The sequence below is a fragment of the Stenella coeruleoalba genome (genome assembly GCF_951394435.1).
Source record: "Stenella coeruleoalba genome assembly, chromosome: 7".
In the NCBI taxonomy this organism is placed as follows: Eukaryota; Metazoa; Chordata; class Mammalia; order Artiodactyla; family Delphinidae; genus Stenella; species Stenella coeruleoalba.
In genome coordinates this window covers 84,274,772-84,296,053 of record NC_137153.1, presented here as the reverse complement: position 1 = coordinate 84,296,053, position 21,282 = coordinate 84,274,772, and the positions used below count along the sequence as shown (strand labels likewise).

Below are 21,282 nucleotides of genomic sequence, written 5' to 3'. Positions count from 1 at the left end.
GGCTATGTACCAGATGAAGGAACAAGATAAAACCCCAGAAAACCAACTAAATGAAGTGGAGATAGGCAACCTTCCAGAAAAAGAATTCAGAATAATGATAGTGAAGATGATCCAGGACCTCGGAAAAAGAATGGAGGCAAAGATTGAGAAGATATAAGAAATACGTAACAAAGACCTAGAAGAATTAAAGAACAAACAAACAGAGATGAACAATACAATAAATGAAATGAAAACTACACTATAAGGAATCAATAGCAGAATAACTGAGCCACAAGAATGGATAAGTGACCCAGAAGACAGAATGGTGGAATTCACTGCTGCGGAACAGAATATAGAAAGAAGAATGAAAAGAAATGAAGACACCCTAAGAGAGCTCTGGGACAACATTAAAAGCAACAATATTTGCATTATAGGGGTCCCCAGTAGGAGAAGAGAGAGAGAAAGAACCAGAGAAAATATCTGAAGAGATGATAGTCGAAAACTTCCCTAACATGGGAAAGGAAATAGCCACCCAAGTCCAGGAAGTGCAGTGAGTCCCATACAGGATAAACCCAAGGAGAAGCATGCCGAGACACATAGTAATCAAATTGACAAAAATTAAGGACAAAGAAAAATTACTGACAGCAGTAAGGGAAAAACGAAAAATAACATACAAGGGAACTCCCAGAAGATTAACAGCTGACTTCTTAGCAGAAACTCTACAAGCCAGAAGGCAGTGGCATGATATACTTAAAAGTGATGAAAGGGAAGAACCTACAACCAAGATCACTCTACATGGCCAGGATCTCATTCAGATTCGACGGAGAAATCAAAAGCTTTACAGATAAGCAAAAGCTAAGAGACTCAAGCACCACCAAACCAGCTCTGCAACAAATGCTAAACGAACTTCTCTAAGTGGGAAACACAAGAGAAGGAAAGGATCTATAAAAACAAACCCAAAACAATTAAGAAAATGGTCATAGGAACATATATATTGATAATTACCTTAAACATGAATGGACTAAATGCTCAAACCAAAAGACACAGGCGTGCTGATTGGATACAAAAAGAAGACCCATCTGTATGCTGTCTACAAGAGACCCCCTTCAGACCTAGGGACACATACAGACTGAAAGTGAGGGGATGGAAAAAGATATTCCATGCAAATGGAAATCAAAAGAAAGCTGGAGTAGCTATACTCATATCAGATAGACTTTAAAATAAAGAATGTTACAAGAGACAAGGAAGGACACTACATAATGATCAAGGGATCAATCCAAGAAGAAGATATAACAATTATAAATATATATGCACCCAACATAGGAGCACTTCAATACATAAGGCAACTGCTAACAACTATAAAAGAGGATATCAACATCAACACAATAATAGTGGGGGACTTTAACGTGGCACTTACACCAATGGACAGATCATCCAAAATGAAAATAAATAAGGAAACAGAAGCTTTAAATGACACAATAGTCCAGATGGATTTAATTGATATTTATAGGACATTCCATCCAAAAACAGCAGGTTACACTTTCTTCTCAAGCGTACACAGAACATTCTCCAGCATAGATCACATCTTGGGTCACAAATCAAGCCTCAGTAAATTTAAGAAGATTGAAATCATATCAAGCATCTTTTCTGACCACAATGCTATGAGAGTAGAAATGATAAACAGGGAAAAAAAGTAAAAAACACAAACACATGGAGGCTAAGCAATACGTTACTAAATAACCAAAAGATCACTGAAGAAATCAAAGAGGAAATCAAAAAATACCTAGAGATAAGTGACAAGGAAAACACGATGATCCAAAACCTGTGGGATGCAGCAAAAGCAGTTCTAAGAGGGAAGTTTATAGCTATAAAAGCCTACCTCAAGAAACAAGAAAGATCTCAAATAAACAATCTAATGTTACACCTAAAGGAACTAGAGAAAAAAGAACAAACAAAACCCAAAGTTAGCAAAAGGAAAATCATAAAGATCACAGCACAAATAAATGAAATAGAAACAAAGAAAACAATAGCAAAGATCAATAAAACTAAAAGCTGGTTCTTTGAGAAGATAAACAAAATTGATAACCATTAGCCAGACTCATCAAGCAGAAGACGGAGAGGACTCAAATCAATAAAATTAGAAATGAAAAAGGAGAAGTTACAACAGACACCGCAGAAATGCAAAGCATCCTAAGAGACTACTACAAGCAACTCTATGCCAATAAAATGGACAGCCTGGAAGAAATGGACAAATTCTTAGAAAGGTATAACCTTCCAAGACTGAACCAGGAAGAAATAGAAAATATGAACAGACCAATCACAAGTAATGAAATTGAAACTGTGAATAAAAATCTTCCAACAAACAAAAGTCCAGGACCAGATGGCTTCACAGGTGAATTCTATCAAACATTTAGAGAAGAGCTAACACCCATCCTTCTCAAACTCTTCCAAAAAATTGCAGAGGAAGGAACACTCCCAAACTCATTCTATGAGTCCACCATCACCCTAATACCAAAACCAGACAAAAATACTACAAAAAAAGAAAATTACAGACCAATATCACTGATGAATATAGATGCAAAATCCTCAACAAAATACTAGCAAACAGAGTCCAACAACACATTAAAAGGATCACACACCATGATCAAGTGGGATTTATCCCAGGGATGCAAGGATTCTTCAATACATGCAAATCAATCAATGTGATACACCATATTAACAAACTGAAAAATAAAAACCATATGATCATCTCAGTAGATGCAGAAAAAGCTTTAGACAAAATTCAACAGCGATTTATGATAAAAACTCTCCAGAAAGTGGGCATAGAGGGAACCTACCTCAACATAATGAAGGCCACATATGACAAACCCACAGCAAACATCATTCTCAATGGTGAAAAGCTGAAAGCATATCCTCTAAGATCAGGAACAAGACAAGGATGTCCACTCTCACCACTATTATTCAACATAGTTTTGGAAGTCCTAGCCATGGCAATCAGAGAAGAAAAAGAAATAAAAGGAATACAAACTGGAAAAGAAGAAGTAAAACTGTCACTGTTTGCAAATGACATGATACTATACATAGAGAATCCTAAAGATGCCACCAGAAAACTACTAGAGCTAATCAATGAACTTGGTAAAGTTGCAGGATACAAAATTAATGCACAGAAATCTCTTGCATTCCTATACACTAATGATGAAAAATTTGAAAGAGAAATTAAGGAAACAGTCCCATTTACTATCGTAACAAAAAGAATAAAATATCTAGGCATAAACCTACCTAGGGAAACAAAAGACCTGTATGCAGAAAACTATAAGACACTGATGAAGGAAATTAAAGATGATACCAACAGATGGAGAGATATACCATGTTCTTGGATTGGAAGAATCAATATTGTGAAAATGACTCTACTACCCAAAGCAATCTACAGATTCAATGCAATCCCTATCAAACTACCACTGACATTTTTCACAGAACTAGAACAAAAAATTTCACAATTTGTATGGAAACACAAAAGACCCCGAATAGCCAAAGCAATCTTGAGAAAGGAAAACGGAGCTGGAGAAATCAGGCTCCCTGACTTCAGACTATACTACAAAGCTACAGTAATCAAGACAGTATGGTACTGGCACAAAAACAGAAATATAGATCAATGGAACAGGATAGAAAGCCCAGAGATAAACCCACGCACATATGGTCACCTTATCTGTGATAAAGGAGGCAGGAACGTACAGTGGAGAAAGGACAGCCTGTTCAATAAGTGGTGCTGGGAAAACTGGACAGCGGCATGTAAAAGAATGAAATTGGAACCCTCCCTAACACCATACACAAAAATAAACTCAAAATGGATTCAACACCTAAATGTAAGACCGGACACTATAAAACTCTTAGAAGAAAACATAGGAAGAACACTCTTTGACATAAATTACAGCAAGATCTTTTTTGATCCACCTCCTAGAGTAATGGAAATAAAAACAAAAATAAACAAATGGGACCTAATGAAACCTCAAAGCTTTTGCACAGCAAAGGAAACCATAAACAAGACCAAAAGACAACCCTCAGAATGGGAGAAAATATTCGCAAACAAATCAACAGACAAAGGATTAATCTCCAAAATATATAAACAGCTCATGCAGCTCAATATTAAAGAAACAAACAACCCAATCCAAAAATGGGCAGAAGACCTAAATAGACATTTCTCCAAAGAAAACATACAGATGGCCAAGAAGCACATGAAAAGCTGCTCAACATCACTAATTATTAGAGAAATGCAAATCAAAACTACAATGAGGTATCATGTCACACCAGTTAGAATGGGCATCATCAGAAAATCTACAAACAACAAATGCTGGAGAGGGTGTGGAGAAAAGGGAACCCTCTTGCACTGTTGGTGGGAATGTAAATTGATTCAGCCACTATGGAGAACAGTATGGAGGTTCCTTAAAAAACTAAAAATAGAACTACCATACAACCCAGCAATCCCACTACTGGGCACGTACCCAGAGGAAACCATAATTCAAAACGACACATGCACCCCAATGTTCATTGCAGCACTATTTACAATAGCCAGGTCATGGAAGCAACCTAAATGCCCATTGACAGATGAATGGCTAAAGAAGATGTGGTACATATATACAATGGAATATTACTCAGCCATAAAAAAGAACGAAATTGAGTCATTTGTTTAGACGTGGATGGATCTAGAGACTGTCATACACAGTGAAGTAAGTCAGAAAGAGAAAAACAAATATCGTATATTAACGCATGTATGTGAAACCTAGAAAAATGGTATGGATGAACCGGTTTGCAGGGCAGAAGTTGAGACACAGATGTAGAGAACAATCGTATGGACACCAAGGGGGTAAAACTGTGGTGGGGTGGGGATGGTGGTGTGCTGAATTGGGCGATTGGGGTTGACATGTATACCCTGATGTGTATAAAATTGATGACTAATAAGAACCTGCAGTATAAACAAACAAACAAACAAACAAAACAACTAATACGAAACTTTCTTTGAGTTATTTGTATGATAATATGTTAATATAAATGTTTCAGATATTACATGAAATTTCTAAAAATTTTATATGTTCTGGTTTAATGTTATAAGTCATAATTCTAGTTATTACTTTAAAACATAAATCTCAGAAACAACTAAAAGAAACAAACAAACAAACTGACTGAGTCCTTCCTTTCTCCTCCCTCTAGCTCCCTCCACCCCATGGAACCCACACTCCATGTCCTCAGAGGGGAACCCAGGTCTTTTAGGAGTTTCTAACCCTTGCTGACACTGGGCTCAACTGTTCTGGTTGGCGGGGGGTTCCAGAGTCTTTCCAAGGTTTGCTCTGGCACTGAGCCTAACCTTTTTTTGTAACTGATTTACTCTACCCAGAAGTCAGGTTTGGCTACCTTCTGTGAGAACTGGCTAGACTCACGAAATACTCGGCTGGCCAACCAGAAAATTAAATAAGAAAGTCATCAGGCCCTGAAGCCTAATTCTCAAAACCCAAACAATTTAGAACAATGAGTCACAGAAATCTTTCAAAATAGAAATAGTTGTCATGCAGTGTTTAAGTTCTTGCAGCATAACATAGTATACCGGCTAAAAACACAGTCTGAAAGCTGGGGTTCTAGTCCCAGCTCTAGCTGTGTAACCCTGAGCAAGTGTCTTAACCACTCTGAGATATAGTTGCCTCTTTTAACACATGGCAACAATAACAGGCCCTACCCCAGAACTTGGTCTGAGGATTAATGGATCAACATACGTAAATACTTTAGAATATGCCTGCCACATCATAAGAGCTAAATATTAGCTTTTATTATTATTATCTTATCATGTTTCGGTAAAGGTATACAGGCTTTGCAGCAATATCTTTACAGAATAATTTTGCTGAAGCTTTATTCCCTTTGAAAACGGTTTCCCCATTTTTACCATCTCACTACCAGCCACCACCCAACCCCTAAAAACCCCTCCCCCCATCTCAACTTTTCCTTAAAAGCAAAGGAAATTACATTTAAAAGCCTCACGGAATTACAACACTCAACACGCTCATAAAAGTCAGGAAATGCAAAAGTTAGAATTCTCTGAAGACATTAACTCAGAATCGCGGCTCTGACACAGCTCAGAGGGCTCCAGTTCAGCCTCGTGGAGTTCCCGCCAGAGAGCTCTGAGGCCTTCACCAGCTGCCCCTCCTCACCAGCTGCTTGCTTCTAGAACCTTCCTACGGACACTGCTGGCCTCTGGACCTGCTACTTCAGAGATACTACTCTTGCTCCAGCCTCAGAACCACCTCACAGAGCAGCGTTCCTCAGTTGGGGGAGCATCAGAATGCCTGGCAGGCGTGTGGAAACATGGACGGCTGGACCACTCCCAGAGTTTCTGAGTCAGGAAGTCTGGGGTGGGGCCTGAGAATTTATATTTCTAATAATTGCCCCTGTGATGCTGATGCTGGTGCTCAGGACCACACTTTGAAAATCACTGCCATGGGTGTTTCTCTCACTTGAACCCAGTCCTCTCTCAAATCCCATAGACCCCTACCCGCTGCACCAAAAATGGAATGAAAAATTCCGTTCATGTACGTATATTACTTCTCAACTTTTTGAGAGATGTAAAACACATTCCGTTCAAACCCCAACGCAGCCTTGACAAAACAAGACTCACCTCATTTCAGCTGCTTCACTCCCTCCACCCACCCACATTTATCCTTCCAGTCAGTTTCCACCTTTGCACAGATGGTCAGGATTGTGTGTGTGTTTATACATCTCCAGCCATGCTTGTTTACATGTACACATTTGTGTTTCTCCTTCCCCCCCATTAAACTATAAAGTCCTTGAATGTCTTTCTCTCTAAGGCTCCACAGCACCTGATACTAAACACACAGTGGGTGTTTAACACATGCAGTTGACAGATAAATGTTGACTATTTTATTGTATCTGGTAAGCAAAGTGAAAGTTGCCATGAGAACTTTCAACTTTGCATCAGAGACCAAAGTGTGTTTATTTTTGCAGCATTAATGTAGCCAAAAGATGACTCTCCACTCACACATAAATACGCGATATGTTGCCAATGAGCATTTTAAATTGCTTTGATGCCATTCTCAGAAATACCATCTGGGCCTCTTCTTCTCACATAGTTATCAAAATGAGTAATTTAACGTGGGGGAGTTTGCTGCATCCTTATAGGGAATTGCAAGAGATACAAGTTCTAGAAATATTAGTGTAATTGTCATCTTTTATTCTATGGGACATTCATGTATGGGCACCAACTACATCTCAATCTTTTCAGAATTAAATAAAGGAATGATATTAATCCTGAATATTTTCAGAGTTAATAGTTAACCCAGAGGTTATTACTATGTACTGATTTACAAATCACATGAACTTAAATCATCAAAGGATGAGATCATTACTGTTTTATCTCTTGAACAGCTAAGAGTTGAACTGCACTAAGTTAAGGACACAGTATATTATCAGTCTTTCCCAAGCAAGCAAAGGCTATTAGGGAGCCAATCAGAAAGCAAAGCTTCCGTCTCAGTGTCCTCTGAGGTCTAGAATATACATTAACCATAATGACATTGGAGGTCAAATATTTACTCAATTCTGTTGAAAGAAATCAGTGTTATACCTAGTCCTAGTTGATGTAACAATGTGTGGTCTTTTAAGATTTTTTTTTTAAGGATTTGATGCTACATCTAACCTTCTTCTGATCCTATTCTTCTCTGATCATTAAATTAAGGAGAATTTCACTGGTGCATGCTGAACACTTGGTTTCTTTCAGCTTAAATCTTTCTAAAGTTCAACCAGGGACCAATAAGGAGTCTTAACTGAGAATAAGTGTAGGTTGTTTCTGAAGTTTTTTAAAAGTGATTCCATTCTATTGTTACTTTCATAATAAAACGTAGTGACATCTGGGTTGATTTCTTTCCCTGATCTAATTCCCACCATTGCTTTTTATCCACTCAGGTCAGGTCTTGTTTTATAAAAGAAGCTGTATTGGGGCACTTGATCTAGCCTTTTCTTACACATACCACATAATTACAGGCAGCACACTTATCCCCTTGCAATTAATCTTTTCCCCCAGAGAATGAGGATGGTAGAGGATAAAGAGTATTCTCTTGTCTTTAAAGGTTAAAATCACACTTTGCCATATCACATAACAGATTTCAAGCCAGTCAGACTCTTTTAATTTTTTACTTAATTTTTTGAGATATAATTGATAAATAGCATTGTATACATTTAAGGTGTACAACATGTTGATTTGATACATTTATATATTGCAATATAATTACTACCTTAGCGTTAGCTAACATCTCTATCACATCCCATAATGATCATTTCTTTTTTGTAATGCGAACAATTAAGATCTAGTCTCTTAGCAACTTTCAAGTTTATAATCCAGCACTGTTGACTAAAATCACTCACATTAGATCTCCAGAACCTATTTATGTACTAGTTGCAAATCTGTACCTTGAACAACATCTCTCCAATTCCCCAATTCCCAGCCCCTGGTAACCACCCTTCTACTCTCTGTTCTTATGAGTTCAGGTTTTTTAGATTTCACACACAAGTGATATCATATAGTATTTGTCTTTCTCTGTTCAAGCAAGTCAAACTCTTGGCTCATTGGAATAGCTTTAAAAATCAAAAAGGCAGGTGTTGCACATTAAAATAAACCACAATCAGCTATGGTTAACGAAGTTGGGAAAAGAGTTCTGATCCTCCTCTGCTATGCCAAAAGCACAGTTAAAACTGACTTCAAAGGAAACCAATATTTGGATCAGTTCTGAACAGTTGAGAATTCAATCTGGTTCAACCACTGCTGGGAAATGCGGATAACATGAAAGTAACAGTCAACACAAACCTAGTCTTCAAGAAAGTTGGCGAACATTAAAGGGATGATAAGAGGTCAAAAGCATTTGAAGCAAAGTACTTTTATTCTTCCAGAATATTTCACTGTGGTTTATTTTCTAAATTGTGTTGAGTTTCAAGTTAATAGGTGCCTCTTAGACTTTGGAATTACTAGAAGACTGTAATTAGTGGTGTAATTAAGCAATGTGTTTTCATTAATACAGACTTTAAAAAGCTTGTTAATAGTCCTTTAGTGAAGAAATTCCTAAGGAGAAAAAAACTGTTTGCTAAGTTTAACTTTGTGGGAAAAGAAAAAAAATTAGATCTTTCATGAAAAGACCTGAACTGAGTCCATTTTCTGCATTTCACTTATGAAAGAATGTGACAACTTCACATTTCTGCAATTGGGCATTGGTTCCTTTGCCACAAGGTAAGATTCATAGAGGGTTTGAGCTCTTCAGATACTAATTAATTAGGGTTGTTTAGGTTGAATTTTCCACAATTTTTTTTGCATGCCCCATATTTGTATCTGTTTTATTTTTCACTCAGTTGTTGCCTAGTGCAATATAAATTATTCTCAAAATTAATTTCATCCCTATCTAAAAGTCTTCTCAAGTACCCAAATATATAATTTCACCCATCAGCAAACTTTCAGAATATCTTTAGTTGTTCCATGTATTTCTAAAGACATGTTCCTTTGAAGTGTAATGCTTTTGTGAAAGCATGCCTTGGAGACTGTTCAAATTCTACGGTGTGTTCTCCACTGCTTTTGAGGGTACTATTCAGGGTGATGGATATAACTTGGCAATAATGGTGGAATGGGCACATGAGCTTGGGTTCAAGGCCCAGCTCCACTACTCAGCACCTGAGTGATCTGTGAGATTTTACTCAACCCTTCTAAACCTCAGTTTCCTCATCTGTAAAATGGGGATGATAATAACAACCTCATGGTTGGGACTTCCCTGGTGGCGCAGTGGTTAAGAATCCACCTGCCAATGCAGGGGACACGGGTTCGAGCCCTGGTCCAGGAAGATCCCACATGCCGCAGAGCAACGAAGCCCACGAGCCACAACTACTGAGCCCACGTGCCACAACTACTGAAGCCCACGCATCATACTCCGCAACAAGAGAAGCCACTGCAATGAGAAGCCCACGCACCACAACGAAGAGTAGCCCCCTCGCTGCAACTAGAGAAAGCCTGCACACAGCAACTAAGACCCAACGCAGCCAAAAATAAATAAATTTATTTTAAAAAAATACAACCTCATGGGATTACTAAAAAAGTTTAAGAAGATGATGCATATAAGTCACTTTACCAAATGTCAGCAAACAGTAAGCACTCAATAAATGTGACTTGCTATTGTTGTAATTGTTTGGTTGGTGTTAAGTGACTTCTTCCCTTTAAGAAAGTCCTTTTGTCACATCAGTTTAAAACTACATCAACATTTTCCCCCAGAAATGGCTCATCCACATTACTCTGATACAACACACTGGCTAACACTTGTTCACCTACAAATTGACCTTCACTCATTCAATGTGTTTATTCAATATTCAGTCCGCAAGTATTTATTTATTTATTTTTCTAATTTTATTTATTTTATTTTTGGCTGCGTTGGGTCTTTGTTGCTGTGCGCAGACTTCCTCTAGTTGCGGTAAGCGGGGGCTACTCTTCGTTGCAGTGCGCAGGCTTCTCATTGCGGTGGCCTTTCTTGTTGTGGAGATAGGCTCTAGGTGCACGGGCCTCAGTATTTGTGGCTCGCAGGCTCTAGAGAGCAGGCTTAGCAGTTGTGGCACACGGGCCTAGCTGCTCTGCGGCATGTGGGATCCTCCTGGACGAGGGCTTGAACCCGTGTCCCCTGCACTGGCAGGTGGACTCTGAACAACCGCGCCACCAGGGAAGCCCCATAAGTATTTATTAAGTGCATATTTTGTACTGGATTTGGCACCTGGGAAAGAGGGTAACTCTTCCCAGTAATATAAGAATGCCACCCCTGCCTGTCAGGAGCTCACAATTTTATGGAAAAAAAAGAAAATTTTTTAAAATTAAAATTTGGTGTAAAAGAATTAGGGAAATGACAGAGAGAGAAATCTTTTTCAAAGAGGATATCTTGAAGGATGAAGAAGAGTTTGTCAGGAGAAGGATGGAGGCTGGGGGAGAATGAGGATCTAGGCAAAAGAATCGGGAAAGCCAAGTTATTAATCAGAAGTTGACAAATGATGACAAAATCAGAAGAAGAGAAAGAAAATAAGTGATGGGGGGAACATTCCTGCATCTAAGGGTTGAAGGGGACACTGAGCTATCTCTAAGTGACCACAGAGAACAACAGCTCTCAGAGACCAGATTGTGTTTGTTACCAAGATCTTCTGTCTCTCTGCTTAAGAAGCAATAGGCTTTGGAGCTTCCCCAACATGGCAGAGTAAGAAGACCCTGGACTCAGCTCCTCTCATGGGCACACCAAAATTACAGTTATTTACAGAGCAACGGTCTTTGAGAACAACCTGAAGACTAGCAGAAAAGATTTCCACAGCTAAAGATATAAAGGAAGAGCTACGCGAGATGAGTGTAAGGGGTGGAGATACAGTATAGTCTGAACCACACCCCTGGGGTCAGCGGCCCACAAACGGAAGGAATATCACAACTGCAGAGGTTCTTCGCAAGGAGCGTGGGGTCTGATCGCCACATCGGAGTCCTACGTTGGGAAGATGAGCCCCCAGAACATCTTGCTTTGAAAATCAGCGGGGCTTATGTTTAGGAGACCAGAAGGCCATAGGAAACAGAGACTCCACTCTTAAAGGATGTGCATAGTATCTCACCTGCTCTGCGACCCAGAAGAGAGACAGTAGTTGGGAAGGAGCCTGGGTCAGACCCACTTACTGATCTTGAAGAGCCTCCCAGAGAAGCAGGAGGCAACTGGGACTCCCCCTGGGGACAGTGACACTGGCAACAGACATTTTTGGGAGCTTGTTCTACCATGATGATACTGGTGCTGGCAAGTGCCATTTTGGAATGCTCCCTCTAGCCTATTGGCACCAGGGGCTTACCCTGCCCACCAGTTGGTCTGCAGCAGCCATGTGCCTGCAGGCCATGCAGCCAGCTACGTGGGAACCCAGCAGGCCAGCAGAAGCACATCCAGGCTGCACAGCCAACCATGCAGGACGCCTACTCCATCCCACAGCAGGCCTGTAGCAACTTCACGAGGCAGGGCCTTATAGCCAACCAGGTCAGGAGCCAGCTCCACCTACCAGAGCACCCACAGTAGTCAGCCTGCAACAGAAGAGCACACACAGCCCATATAGGGGGCACCCTTAGTGCATATAGCTCTTCTGACCAGAGAGGAGTGTGCTGCTGGGCCCCATAGGACATCTCCTACGTTAAGACCACTTCTCCAAGATCAGGAAACATAACTGACCTACCTAACACATAAAAATAAACAAGAGAATTGGGCAAAATGAGGAGACAGAGGAATATGTCCCAAACAAAGGAACGAGACATGACCTCAGAAAAAGAACTGAACAAGGTGGAGACAAGCAATCTATCCAATATGAGTTCAAGGTAATGATCATAAGGATGTTCAATAAACTTGGTAGAATGGATGAACACAGTGAGAACTCCAACAAAGTTAGAAAATATAAAGAAGAAACAAACAGAACCAAAGAATACAATAATTAAAATAAGCAATACTGTAGAAAGAAAAAAATCAACAGTAGATTAGATAATACAGAGGAACAGATCAGCAATCTGGAAGACAGAGTAGTGGCAATCACCCAAGCTAAACAGGAAAAAGAAAAAAAAAAATGTTTTTTTAAATGAGGGTAGTTTAAGAGAACTTGGGGACAACATCAAGCAAACATCTACATTACTGGGGTCCCAGAAGGAGAAGAGAGAAAGAAAAAAAGGGCAGAGAATGTATTTGAAGAAATAATAGAAATTAAGGAAACAATCCCATTTACAAAGAACTAGAACAAAAATTTTTAAATTTGTAATGGAAACACAAAAGACTCCAAATAGCCAAAGCAATCTTGAGAAAGAAAAACAAAGCTGGAGGAATCAGGCTCCCTGACTTCAGACTATACTACAAAGATACAGTAATCAAGACAGTGTGATACTGGCACAAAAACAGAAATATAGATCAATGGAGCAGGATAGAAAGCCCAGAAATAAACCCACACATCTATGGTCAGTTAATCTACAACAAAGGAGGCAAGAATATACAATGGAGAAAAGATAGTCTCTTCAATAAGTGGTGCTGGGAAAACAAAGAAGACATACAGATGGCCAACAGACAGATGAAAAGATGCTCACTATCACTAATCATCAGGGAAATGCAAATCGAAACCACAATGAGATACCACCTATCAGAATGGCTATCATCAAGAAGACAACAGATAACCAGTGTTGGCAAGGATGTGGAGAAAAAGGAACCTTCGCACTTTGGTGGGATTGTAAATTGGTGCATCCACTATGTAAAACAGTATAGAGGCTCCTAAAAAAAGCTAAAAATAAAACTACCATACAAGCCAGAGATTTCACTTTTGGATATTTACCCAAAGGTAACAAACTCAGTACTTTGAAAAAATACATGCACCCAAAATATGTGCACCTCTATGTTGATTGCAATATTATTTATAACAGCTAAGATATAGAAGCAACCTAAGTGTTCATCAGTAGATGAACAGATAAAGAAGCTGTGGTATATAAAAATACGATGGAATATTAGTCATTAAAAATAGAATGAAATCGTGCCATTTGCAACAACGTAGATGGATCAAGAGGGTACCATGCTAAATGAAATAAGTCAGACAGAGAAAGACAAATACCATATGATCTCATTTATATGTGGAATCTGAAAAACAAAGCAAACAAACAAAACAAAACAATACAAAAACGTACTCACAGATACAGAGAACAAACCAGTGGTCGCCAGAGGTGGTTGTGTGAAGCAGGGGAAGGGGATTAAGAAGTATAAACCTCCAGTTATATGATAAATAAGTTACAGGGATGTAAAATATAGCATAAGGAATATGGTCAACAATATTGTAATGACCTTTTATTGGGACAGATGGTTACCAGACTTATCCTGGTGATCATTTTGCAATGTGTGCAAATGTCAAATCACTATGTACTACACCTGAAACTAACATAATATGGTATCTCAACTATATTTCAATTAAGAAAAAAAGCAATAAGCTTTGCCTCTATGAACTCCATTTTCTATACTAGCCACCTCTACCTTCGTAAGATATTGTTTCTTTTCTTTCAAATTTCTACTCTTTATTTACTAAATGGTACGCTTATAGGCATAAAAGCTAAAATTCAGGTGACTTTAGCAAATAAGCAAAAACAAAAAAAATCATGCTCCTCTAATGTCAGCTCTTTTAAAATCTCTGCTTTAACTCTGTATTCTGTCCTCACAATGGTCCACAGGGCTATGTCAGTCCTTTGATAACAGCTGCCTAGTGCTGCACACTCATTAGGCACCAGTCACTTTCCCTGACCTCATGTAATCCTCCCAACAGCCTTATGAAGAGTAGGTATCACTCTTATCCATATTGTGCATGTGCAAAAATGGAAAGTTGGGGAAATAACTTGCCCAAAGTCACACACCCACTGGTGACAAGGGATAGACTTGACCACAGGTCATCTGACTTCACAGCTGATGCACTCCAACGCCCAGAGCAGCGTTCCCAGCATCAGGTCTTGAACTGGGGCCAAGCAGTAAGGGTAAGTTCACTGTCTGTTGTAAAAGGAAGAAACAAAGCCCCCAACGTCCAGTATAGTGACATTTTACATAGAAATTGCTTTATTAAAGAATGGTTCTTTATGGGATTATGTCTTACTTTTCCTTTATATCATATTGTCCTTATTTTATGGAATGAGGAAATTGAAGTTGGTAGTTACTTTCTTCACAACGCCCTACTTACAAAACAAAAAACCCCAAAAGTTGGCATCTGGTGTCAGTTTTTAATTTAAAAATTTTGTTTTCATTCCCAGAAATTAAAAATCTAAAATTTCCGACTGGATGAGAAAATATCTTCCTTCATGTAAGGCACATGTTTATCTTCTGTCGTCCGCATGACTAGCCATTGTCATCTTGAACTTTCAATTTTTCATACCCTGATTTTTAAGTGCTGTCACCTCTCTTCCCCACACTTGGACCCCAAATTAAATGCACTTACATTTACAGGAGGAGAGTAAGAGAATAGATAATCTAATAGCTTTCTTCTGCTGTGGTTTTCACAAGAGTGAAAAATTCCAGCCTTTTCTTATCATAACTGGCTGGAAACACTCCACGTCGGAGATGTCAAGTCATAACAATGTGGGGGGAAAAAAGCCCACTTTGCTCTCAGAACGACACAGTTCTTCTATAGAAAAGACATTCTTAAAAGCTGTTTGCAATATCCTACATTAATTTCCTCTGGTATGGCATCTCACACAAAGGGGTCTTATAAATGGATTAAATGTGGTTGGGTGCAAAAGCACAGTAAGCCCTCTGTCAGATGCTCTGGAGGGTGGACGCCACAAACAGGGGCCTCCTTCATCAGGGTTCCCTGCAAATAGCTGACTTGAAATTTTGTGACCAGTAATAACCTCCTTAAAAATAAACCACTTATGCCATCTGCTTAACAGTGCCCTATAAATTAGACCAAGAATGCATGGCTTTTCTTCCCTGGCAAATGCCTTCCAAGTGGACAAAAGTATAAACAGAGAGAGGAAGCAGGGTTGGGCCGTGCTCGCTCTTTCAGTGCCATCAACGTGGACCACCATCGTGTGGCCTCAGCACAAATAAGTTTGGGACGGGAGAGAGCAGACCCCACCTCTTTGTTTCCAAGACCAAACAAATGAAGGTTGGAAGGGGTTAGGTTAGAATGAGCAGGTGGACGAGCTAGAATGAGCCCTCAGAGCTGGAATGGCCAAAGAGGGTGTTGGTTGGAGTCCAGACTTTGATTGCTGAGCCAATTGACACATGGACGCAAGAGTGGAAGAGGGATCAAACTTATTTTTAATATCTAACAGATATGTATTAGAAATAATTACTTGGACCGGAGTCCAGTATGGTTTCTACATCTTCCCTTAAAATGTAGACTTAGACCAACAAGGGATTAACCTCCAAAATATACAAACAGCTCATGCAGCTCAATATCAAAAAAAACCCAATCAAAAAATGGGTGGAAGAGCTAAACAGACATTTCTCCAAAGAAGACATACAGATGACTAAAAAGCACATGAAAAGATGCTCAACATCACTAATTATCAGAGAAATGCAAATCAAAACTACAATGAGGTATCACCTCACACCAGTCAGAATGGCCATCATCAAAAAATTTACAAATAATAAATGCTGGAGAGGGTGTGGTGAAAAGGGAACCCTCCTACACTGTTGGTGGGAATGTAATGGAGGTTCCTTAAAAAACTGAAAATAGAGCTACCATATGATCCAGGAATCCCACTCCTGGGCATATACCTGGAGAAACCATAATTCGAAAGGATACATGCACTCCGATGATCACTGCAGCACAATTTACAACAGCCAGGACATGGAAGCAACCTAAATGTCCACTGACAGAAGAATAGATAAAGAAGATGTGATATATATATGCAATGGAATATTACTCGACCATAAAAAAGAATGAAATAATGCCATTTGCAGCAACATGGATGGAACCTGGAGATTATCATACTAAGTGAAGTAAGTCAGACTGAGAAAGACAAATATCATATGGTATCACTTATATGTGGAATCTAAATAAAGGGTACAAATGAACTTATCTACAAGACAGAAATAGAGTTATAGATATAGAAAACAAACTTATGATTACCAGGAGGTAAGGTGGGGGGCAGGGATAAACTGGGAGATTGGGATTGACATATACACACCACTATATATAAAATAGATAACTAATAAGGACCTACTGTATAGCACGGGGAACTCTACTCAATACTTGGTAATGGCCTCTATGGAAAAAGAATCTAAAAAAAGAGTGGATATATGTATATGTATAACTGATTCACTTTGCTGTACACCTGAAACTAACACAACATTGTAAATCAACTATACCCCAATAAAAAAAAATTTTTTTTAATGCAGACTTAGGTAAATCTGCTAGGGGAGAGTGAGATTTGCAGAGCAATAGTTATCTAACCTAACTCGCATCCACAGAGATGTGGTAGAACTTGGATCCACTGAGATCACACGAGAAACTGGCCACACGTGAGCAGCAAATTCATCAACTAATTCTCGCAGCCAAGTGACGTGGACTGGCAGATGGGGGACTCTCATCATCTCACATTTCCTCTCTCAGTGGGGAGAGCCTGCGAGAGGGTGACCGGAGACTGCCATTTCTATCCAATGCCCCTCAAAGAGGAAAGTTCTTGCGAAGGGTGAGGCAGGCATGGGGAGAAAGGAACAAGGAAGAAATTGCAGCACGTTGAGCCCAGAGGATCATTCCAGCAAGATCATAGTTTCTGTAAAGCAACAACTTCAAATTTCCTCCAAACTCAAAAAAGCTTGTTTGGGCCCCGCCCTCCCCCAGCTCGGATCATAAGATAAACAATTTTGTCTGACACTTATTCTATAAGTGCTGTGTCTTGAATCACAGAGTTATATAGTTTTAGTTGGCATTTCCTTAGTTGAGTAACACAAGCAACAGGCAAGCTAACATACAAAACTTAATTGATCCTTTCTCTTAATTTTTTTTTACTTTTCAAAATGAGGCCAAACATGACAACAACAGTGGAAAGAAAAAATTCTCAAGAAGAAAGCTCTAAGCTCAGGAAATGAGAAAATGAAAAGAAAAATTCTTGTACTTACACCAAATAAACCACATTACACTGGGTGCCATCCAAGCCAAGATTTTTCTCCAGGAAAGTGCAAACAAGCTCATTTGAATTAAAGTCGTCATTCTTCTCCCAATCAGCAGTCAGTGTCCCAGAAGGTCAGTCTCCATTATGTCCTGAAGTACCAAGAGAAGGATGTTCCACTGCTGGTTCCAGCTGGCTGCATTCTCTCCGAGAGCAGACTTCTCAAAGGAGTGTATTACACTCGTGTGTGTGTGTGTGTGTGTGTGTGTGTGTGTGTGTGTGTGTGTATGTGTGTATGTATGTGTGTGGGTGGGTGGAAGGAGCCAGAAGCAGCATTCAGGAGCACCCAGGGAGCATTTTGGGTCCTAGTCCTGAAGGGTAGAGTGAACAGCAGACCGTCACTCCGTGGACAAGCTTCTGGTTGTGTGAGAGGTGGGCTGCAAGCCTGTTTTCAACCTCCTCTCCTTCCTCTCAGGCATACTCAGCTCTCCTTCAGAGAGGGAAAGGGGAAAGAAAGCAGACTGACACTGAACCAGGCAAGAGGTGTACTTTGCATAAAAGAAGGAAGACAGAATTCCAGCTACTCCCAAATCCCAGCATTATCTGTTGTTCTTCCTTTCAGAAGATCATTCAAGGCAAAGTTGGGAGTTGCTGATTAGAAAATAAATATGTCAATGTGCATATATATAATGGAATACTATTCGTCCATAAAAAAAGAATGAAATAATGCCATTTGCAGCAACATGTATGGACCTAGAGATTGTTATACTGAGTGAAGTCAGAGAAAGACAAATATCATATGATATCACTTATATGGGGAATCTAAAATATGATACAAATCAACTTATTTACAAAACAGAAACAGACTCACAGACATAGAAAACAAACTTATGGTTACCAAAGTGGGAAGGGGGGGATAAATTAGGAGTTTGGGATTAGCAGATACAAACTACCATATATATAAATAGATAAACAATAAGGTCCCACTGTATTGCACAGGAAACTCTATTCAATATCTTATAATAAACTATAATGAAAAAAAAAGAAAATATAAATTTCAGGATACACTAGTGGTTACCAGTGGGGAGAGGGCAGGGGTGAGGGGCACGGTTGGGGGTAAGGCAGGGCAACAAGAGGTACAAACTACTATGCAGAAAAAAAATAAGCTACAAGGATATATGATACCACACAGGGAATATAGTCAATATTTTATAATAACTATAAATAAAGTATAACCTTTAAAAGTTGTGAATCACTATGTTGATACACCTGAAACTTATATAATACTGTAAATCAACTATACCTCAATAAAAAAAGAAAACATACTATATAAATGTCAGGATGTTGAGAAAAAGGTATGTAGTTGGGGACAGAATAGATGTGAAGCAGAGTTCTTTGGATACTTGTCTCAGCTAAATGCAAACTCAAACTCTTCAGTGTTGCACTTGGTTCTCATATAGTGGCCTCTGGCTGACATTTTGGCACTTCTGGGCTTTATCATACTACAGATATTTATTTAGGTAGTTGCGCCTCAATCCTCTTCAAATGTTTATTAAAAAAAAAAAAAAAAGTCTTGGGCTTCCCTGGTGGCGCAGTGGTTGAGAGTCTGTCTGCCGATGCATGGGACACTGGTTCGTGCCCCAGTCCGGGAAGATCCCACATGCCGCGGAGCAGCTGGGCCCATGAGCCATGGCCACTGAGCCTGCGCGTCCAGAGCCTGTGCTCCGCAACGGGAGAGGCCACAACAGTGGGAGGCCCACATACCGCAAAAAAAAAAAAAAAAAAAAAAGTCTCATTTCATCCAGTTACAGAACCACAACTGCAGGAAAACGCAGATTGTCTGGAAGCCTAATTGTGTTTTCCTCAAACTCATCACATGTTAACTGCCACCCTAACACCCACCCTTTTTGTTGTTTTCCAATAACTTATTCAGACATATTTTCCCTGGGACCCACAGTGAATACATCCCTTACAAACCTAGAAATCAACTACTCCTGAAAATTTCTCAAGGCAACATTCTTCCGGTTCCAACTGTCATATAACAAACTCCTATTATAAGCAAGGCATCCCATTATGTGCTTCGGAGAATACAAAAACATGCCAGTCCTGCGTTTTAGTTATCTATTGCTGCACAACACATTACTCCAAAACTTAGCCACTTGTTACCGCATAGTTTCTGTGGCTCAGGAATGGAGAAGAGGCTTACCTGGGTGGTTCTAGCTCAAGGTCACTCACAAGACTGCAAATCAAGGTGTCTGCAGGAGCTGCAGTCACTTCTAAGTTCAGCTCAGTGGAGGATCCACTTACAAGCTCACTCACAGATGCCTTTCCACAGGGCTGGCTCCGCGCTTCTCCATGTGGTCTCTCATCCTCCAGGGCCTCCCTGCCTGGACAGCCCAGGATAGCCTGAGCTTGTTTACTTTACTGGAGGGGACCCCTTCCAGGGCCCGAGAGTGGGCTCTTGTCTAACACTCGTAAGTGAACTGTCCGAGGACACACATGTACTGACAAAACAAAAGACTTTACTGAAAAGGGGCGCTGGAGTGGATAGCAGCAGAGTAACAGAACCCAGGAGAACTGCTCTGCCTCCCGCTTCACCGCCTCAGGTTCTACGGAGATGTGGCTGGTTTCCAGGATGTCTCTGGCCAATCATCTTGCTCGTGCCCATATATGGTCCAAACCAGGGCCCTTCCGGGTGGCCCGCGCATGCCCCAGTCAAGATGGATTCCAGCGTAAAGGTTCCTGGGAGGTTGGCAGGACATTATGGGCTGGCGTGGCGACTCCTCCCACCTTTTGGCTCCTCCCGAATTCTTCCGGCTGGTTTTCGCGGCAGCTTGTCAGTTTCGTGTGCCTTATTGGGACCTCGTGTTGTGAGACAGTTTATGCACGTGATTATTTTCATGCCTGGCCAGAGCCGGCGGTTTCAGTCCACAGTTCCCTAACATTTACATGGAGGTCAGGCTGGGCGGGAGGAGTGATGAGGGAGGAAGAGAAGGGAGAGAAGGAGTGACAGGAGTGAGAGAAGGAGAAGGAGGGAGGCAAGATAAGCAAGAGAATATGACCAAGATGGATGCCAGCCATTTTATAACTTTATCTTGGAATTGATATCCCATTGCTTCTGCTACAGAAGTAAGTCTTTTTGTTTTTTTTTTTTTTTTTTGCGGTACGCGGGCCTCTCACTGTTGTGGCCTCTCCCGTTGCGGAGCACAGGCTCCGGATACGCAGGCTCAGCGGCCATGGCTCACGGGCCCAGCCGCTCCGCGGCATGTGGGATCCTCCCAGACCGGGGCACAAACCTGCGTCCCCTGCATCGGCAGGCGGACTCTCAACCACTGCGCCACCAGGGAAGCCCAGAAGTAAGTCTTATTAGACCAACTCACACTCAAGAGGAGGGAAACAAATGGTGATCACTGGGGGCCGTTTTTGAGGCTGCCTACCACACCCTGCCAAGCTCTACATCATGGACAAACACACATACAGTTACAGCAGACGCAAAGAAGTTTGACAAAGGTGGAATGGAAATGCTCCAAGGCAGTAGGAGAAGGAGAATTTAATTTCATCTGGGGGATGCTGGAAAGGCGTCTTGAAGAAAGCAAAATTTGAGCTAGGTCTCAAACCTCAAAAAACGTCATTTCAGGCAGCTGGGACAGCTAGAGCAA

The 21,282-nt window shown here is 40.4% G+C and overlaps 1 protein-coding gene across 1 annotated transcript in view; it reads right to left on the bottom strand.

The window, feature by feature from the left end:
• LOC307188550 (spermatogenesis-associated protein 31D4-like) overlaps positions 1 to 21,282 on the bottom strand; it is a 203,155-nt gene that overhangs the window by 67,116 nt on the left and 114,757 nt on the right. The window contains exon 4 of the mRNA XM_079925823.1: positions 17,634 to 17,775. The gene's annotated coding sequence lies outside the window, so the exon portion shown is untranslated. The remainder of the gene's footprint in view (positions 1 to 17,633; positions 17,776 to 21,282) is intronic.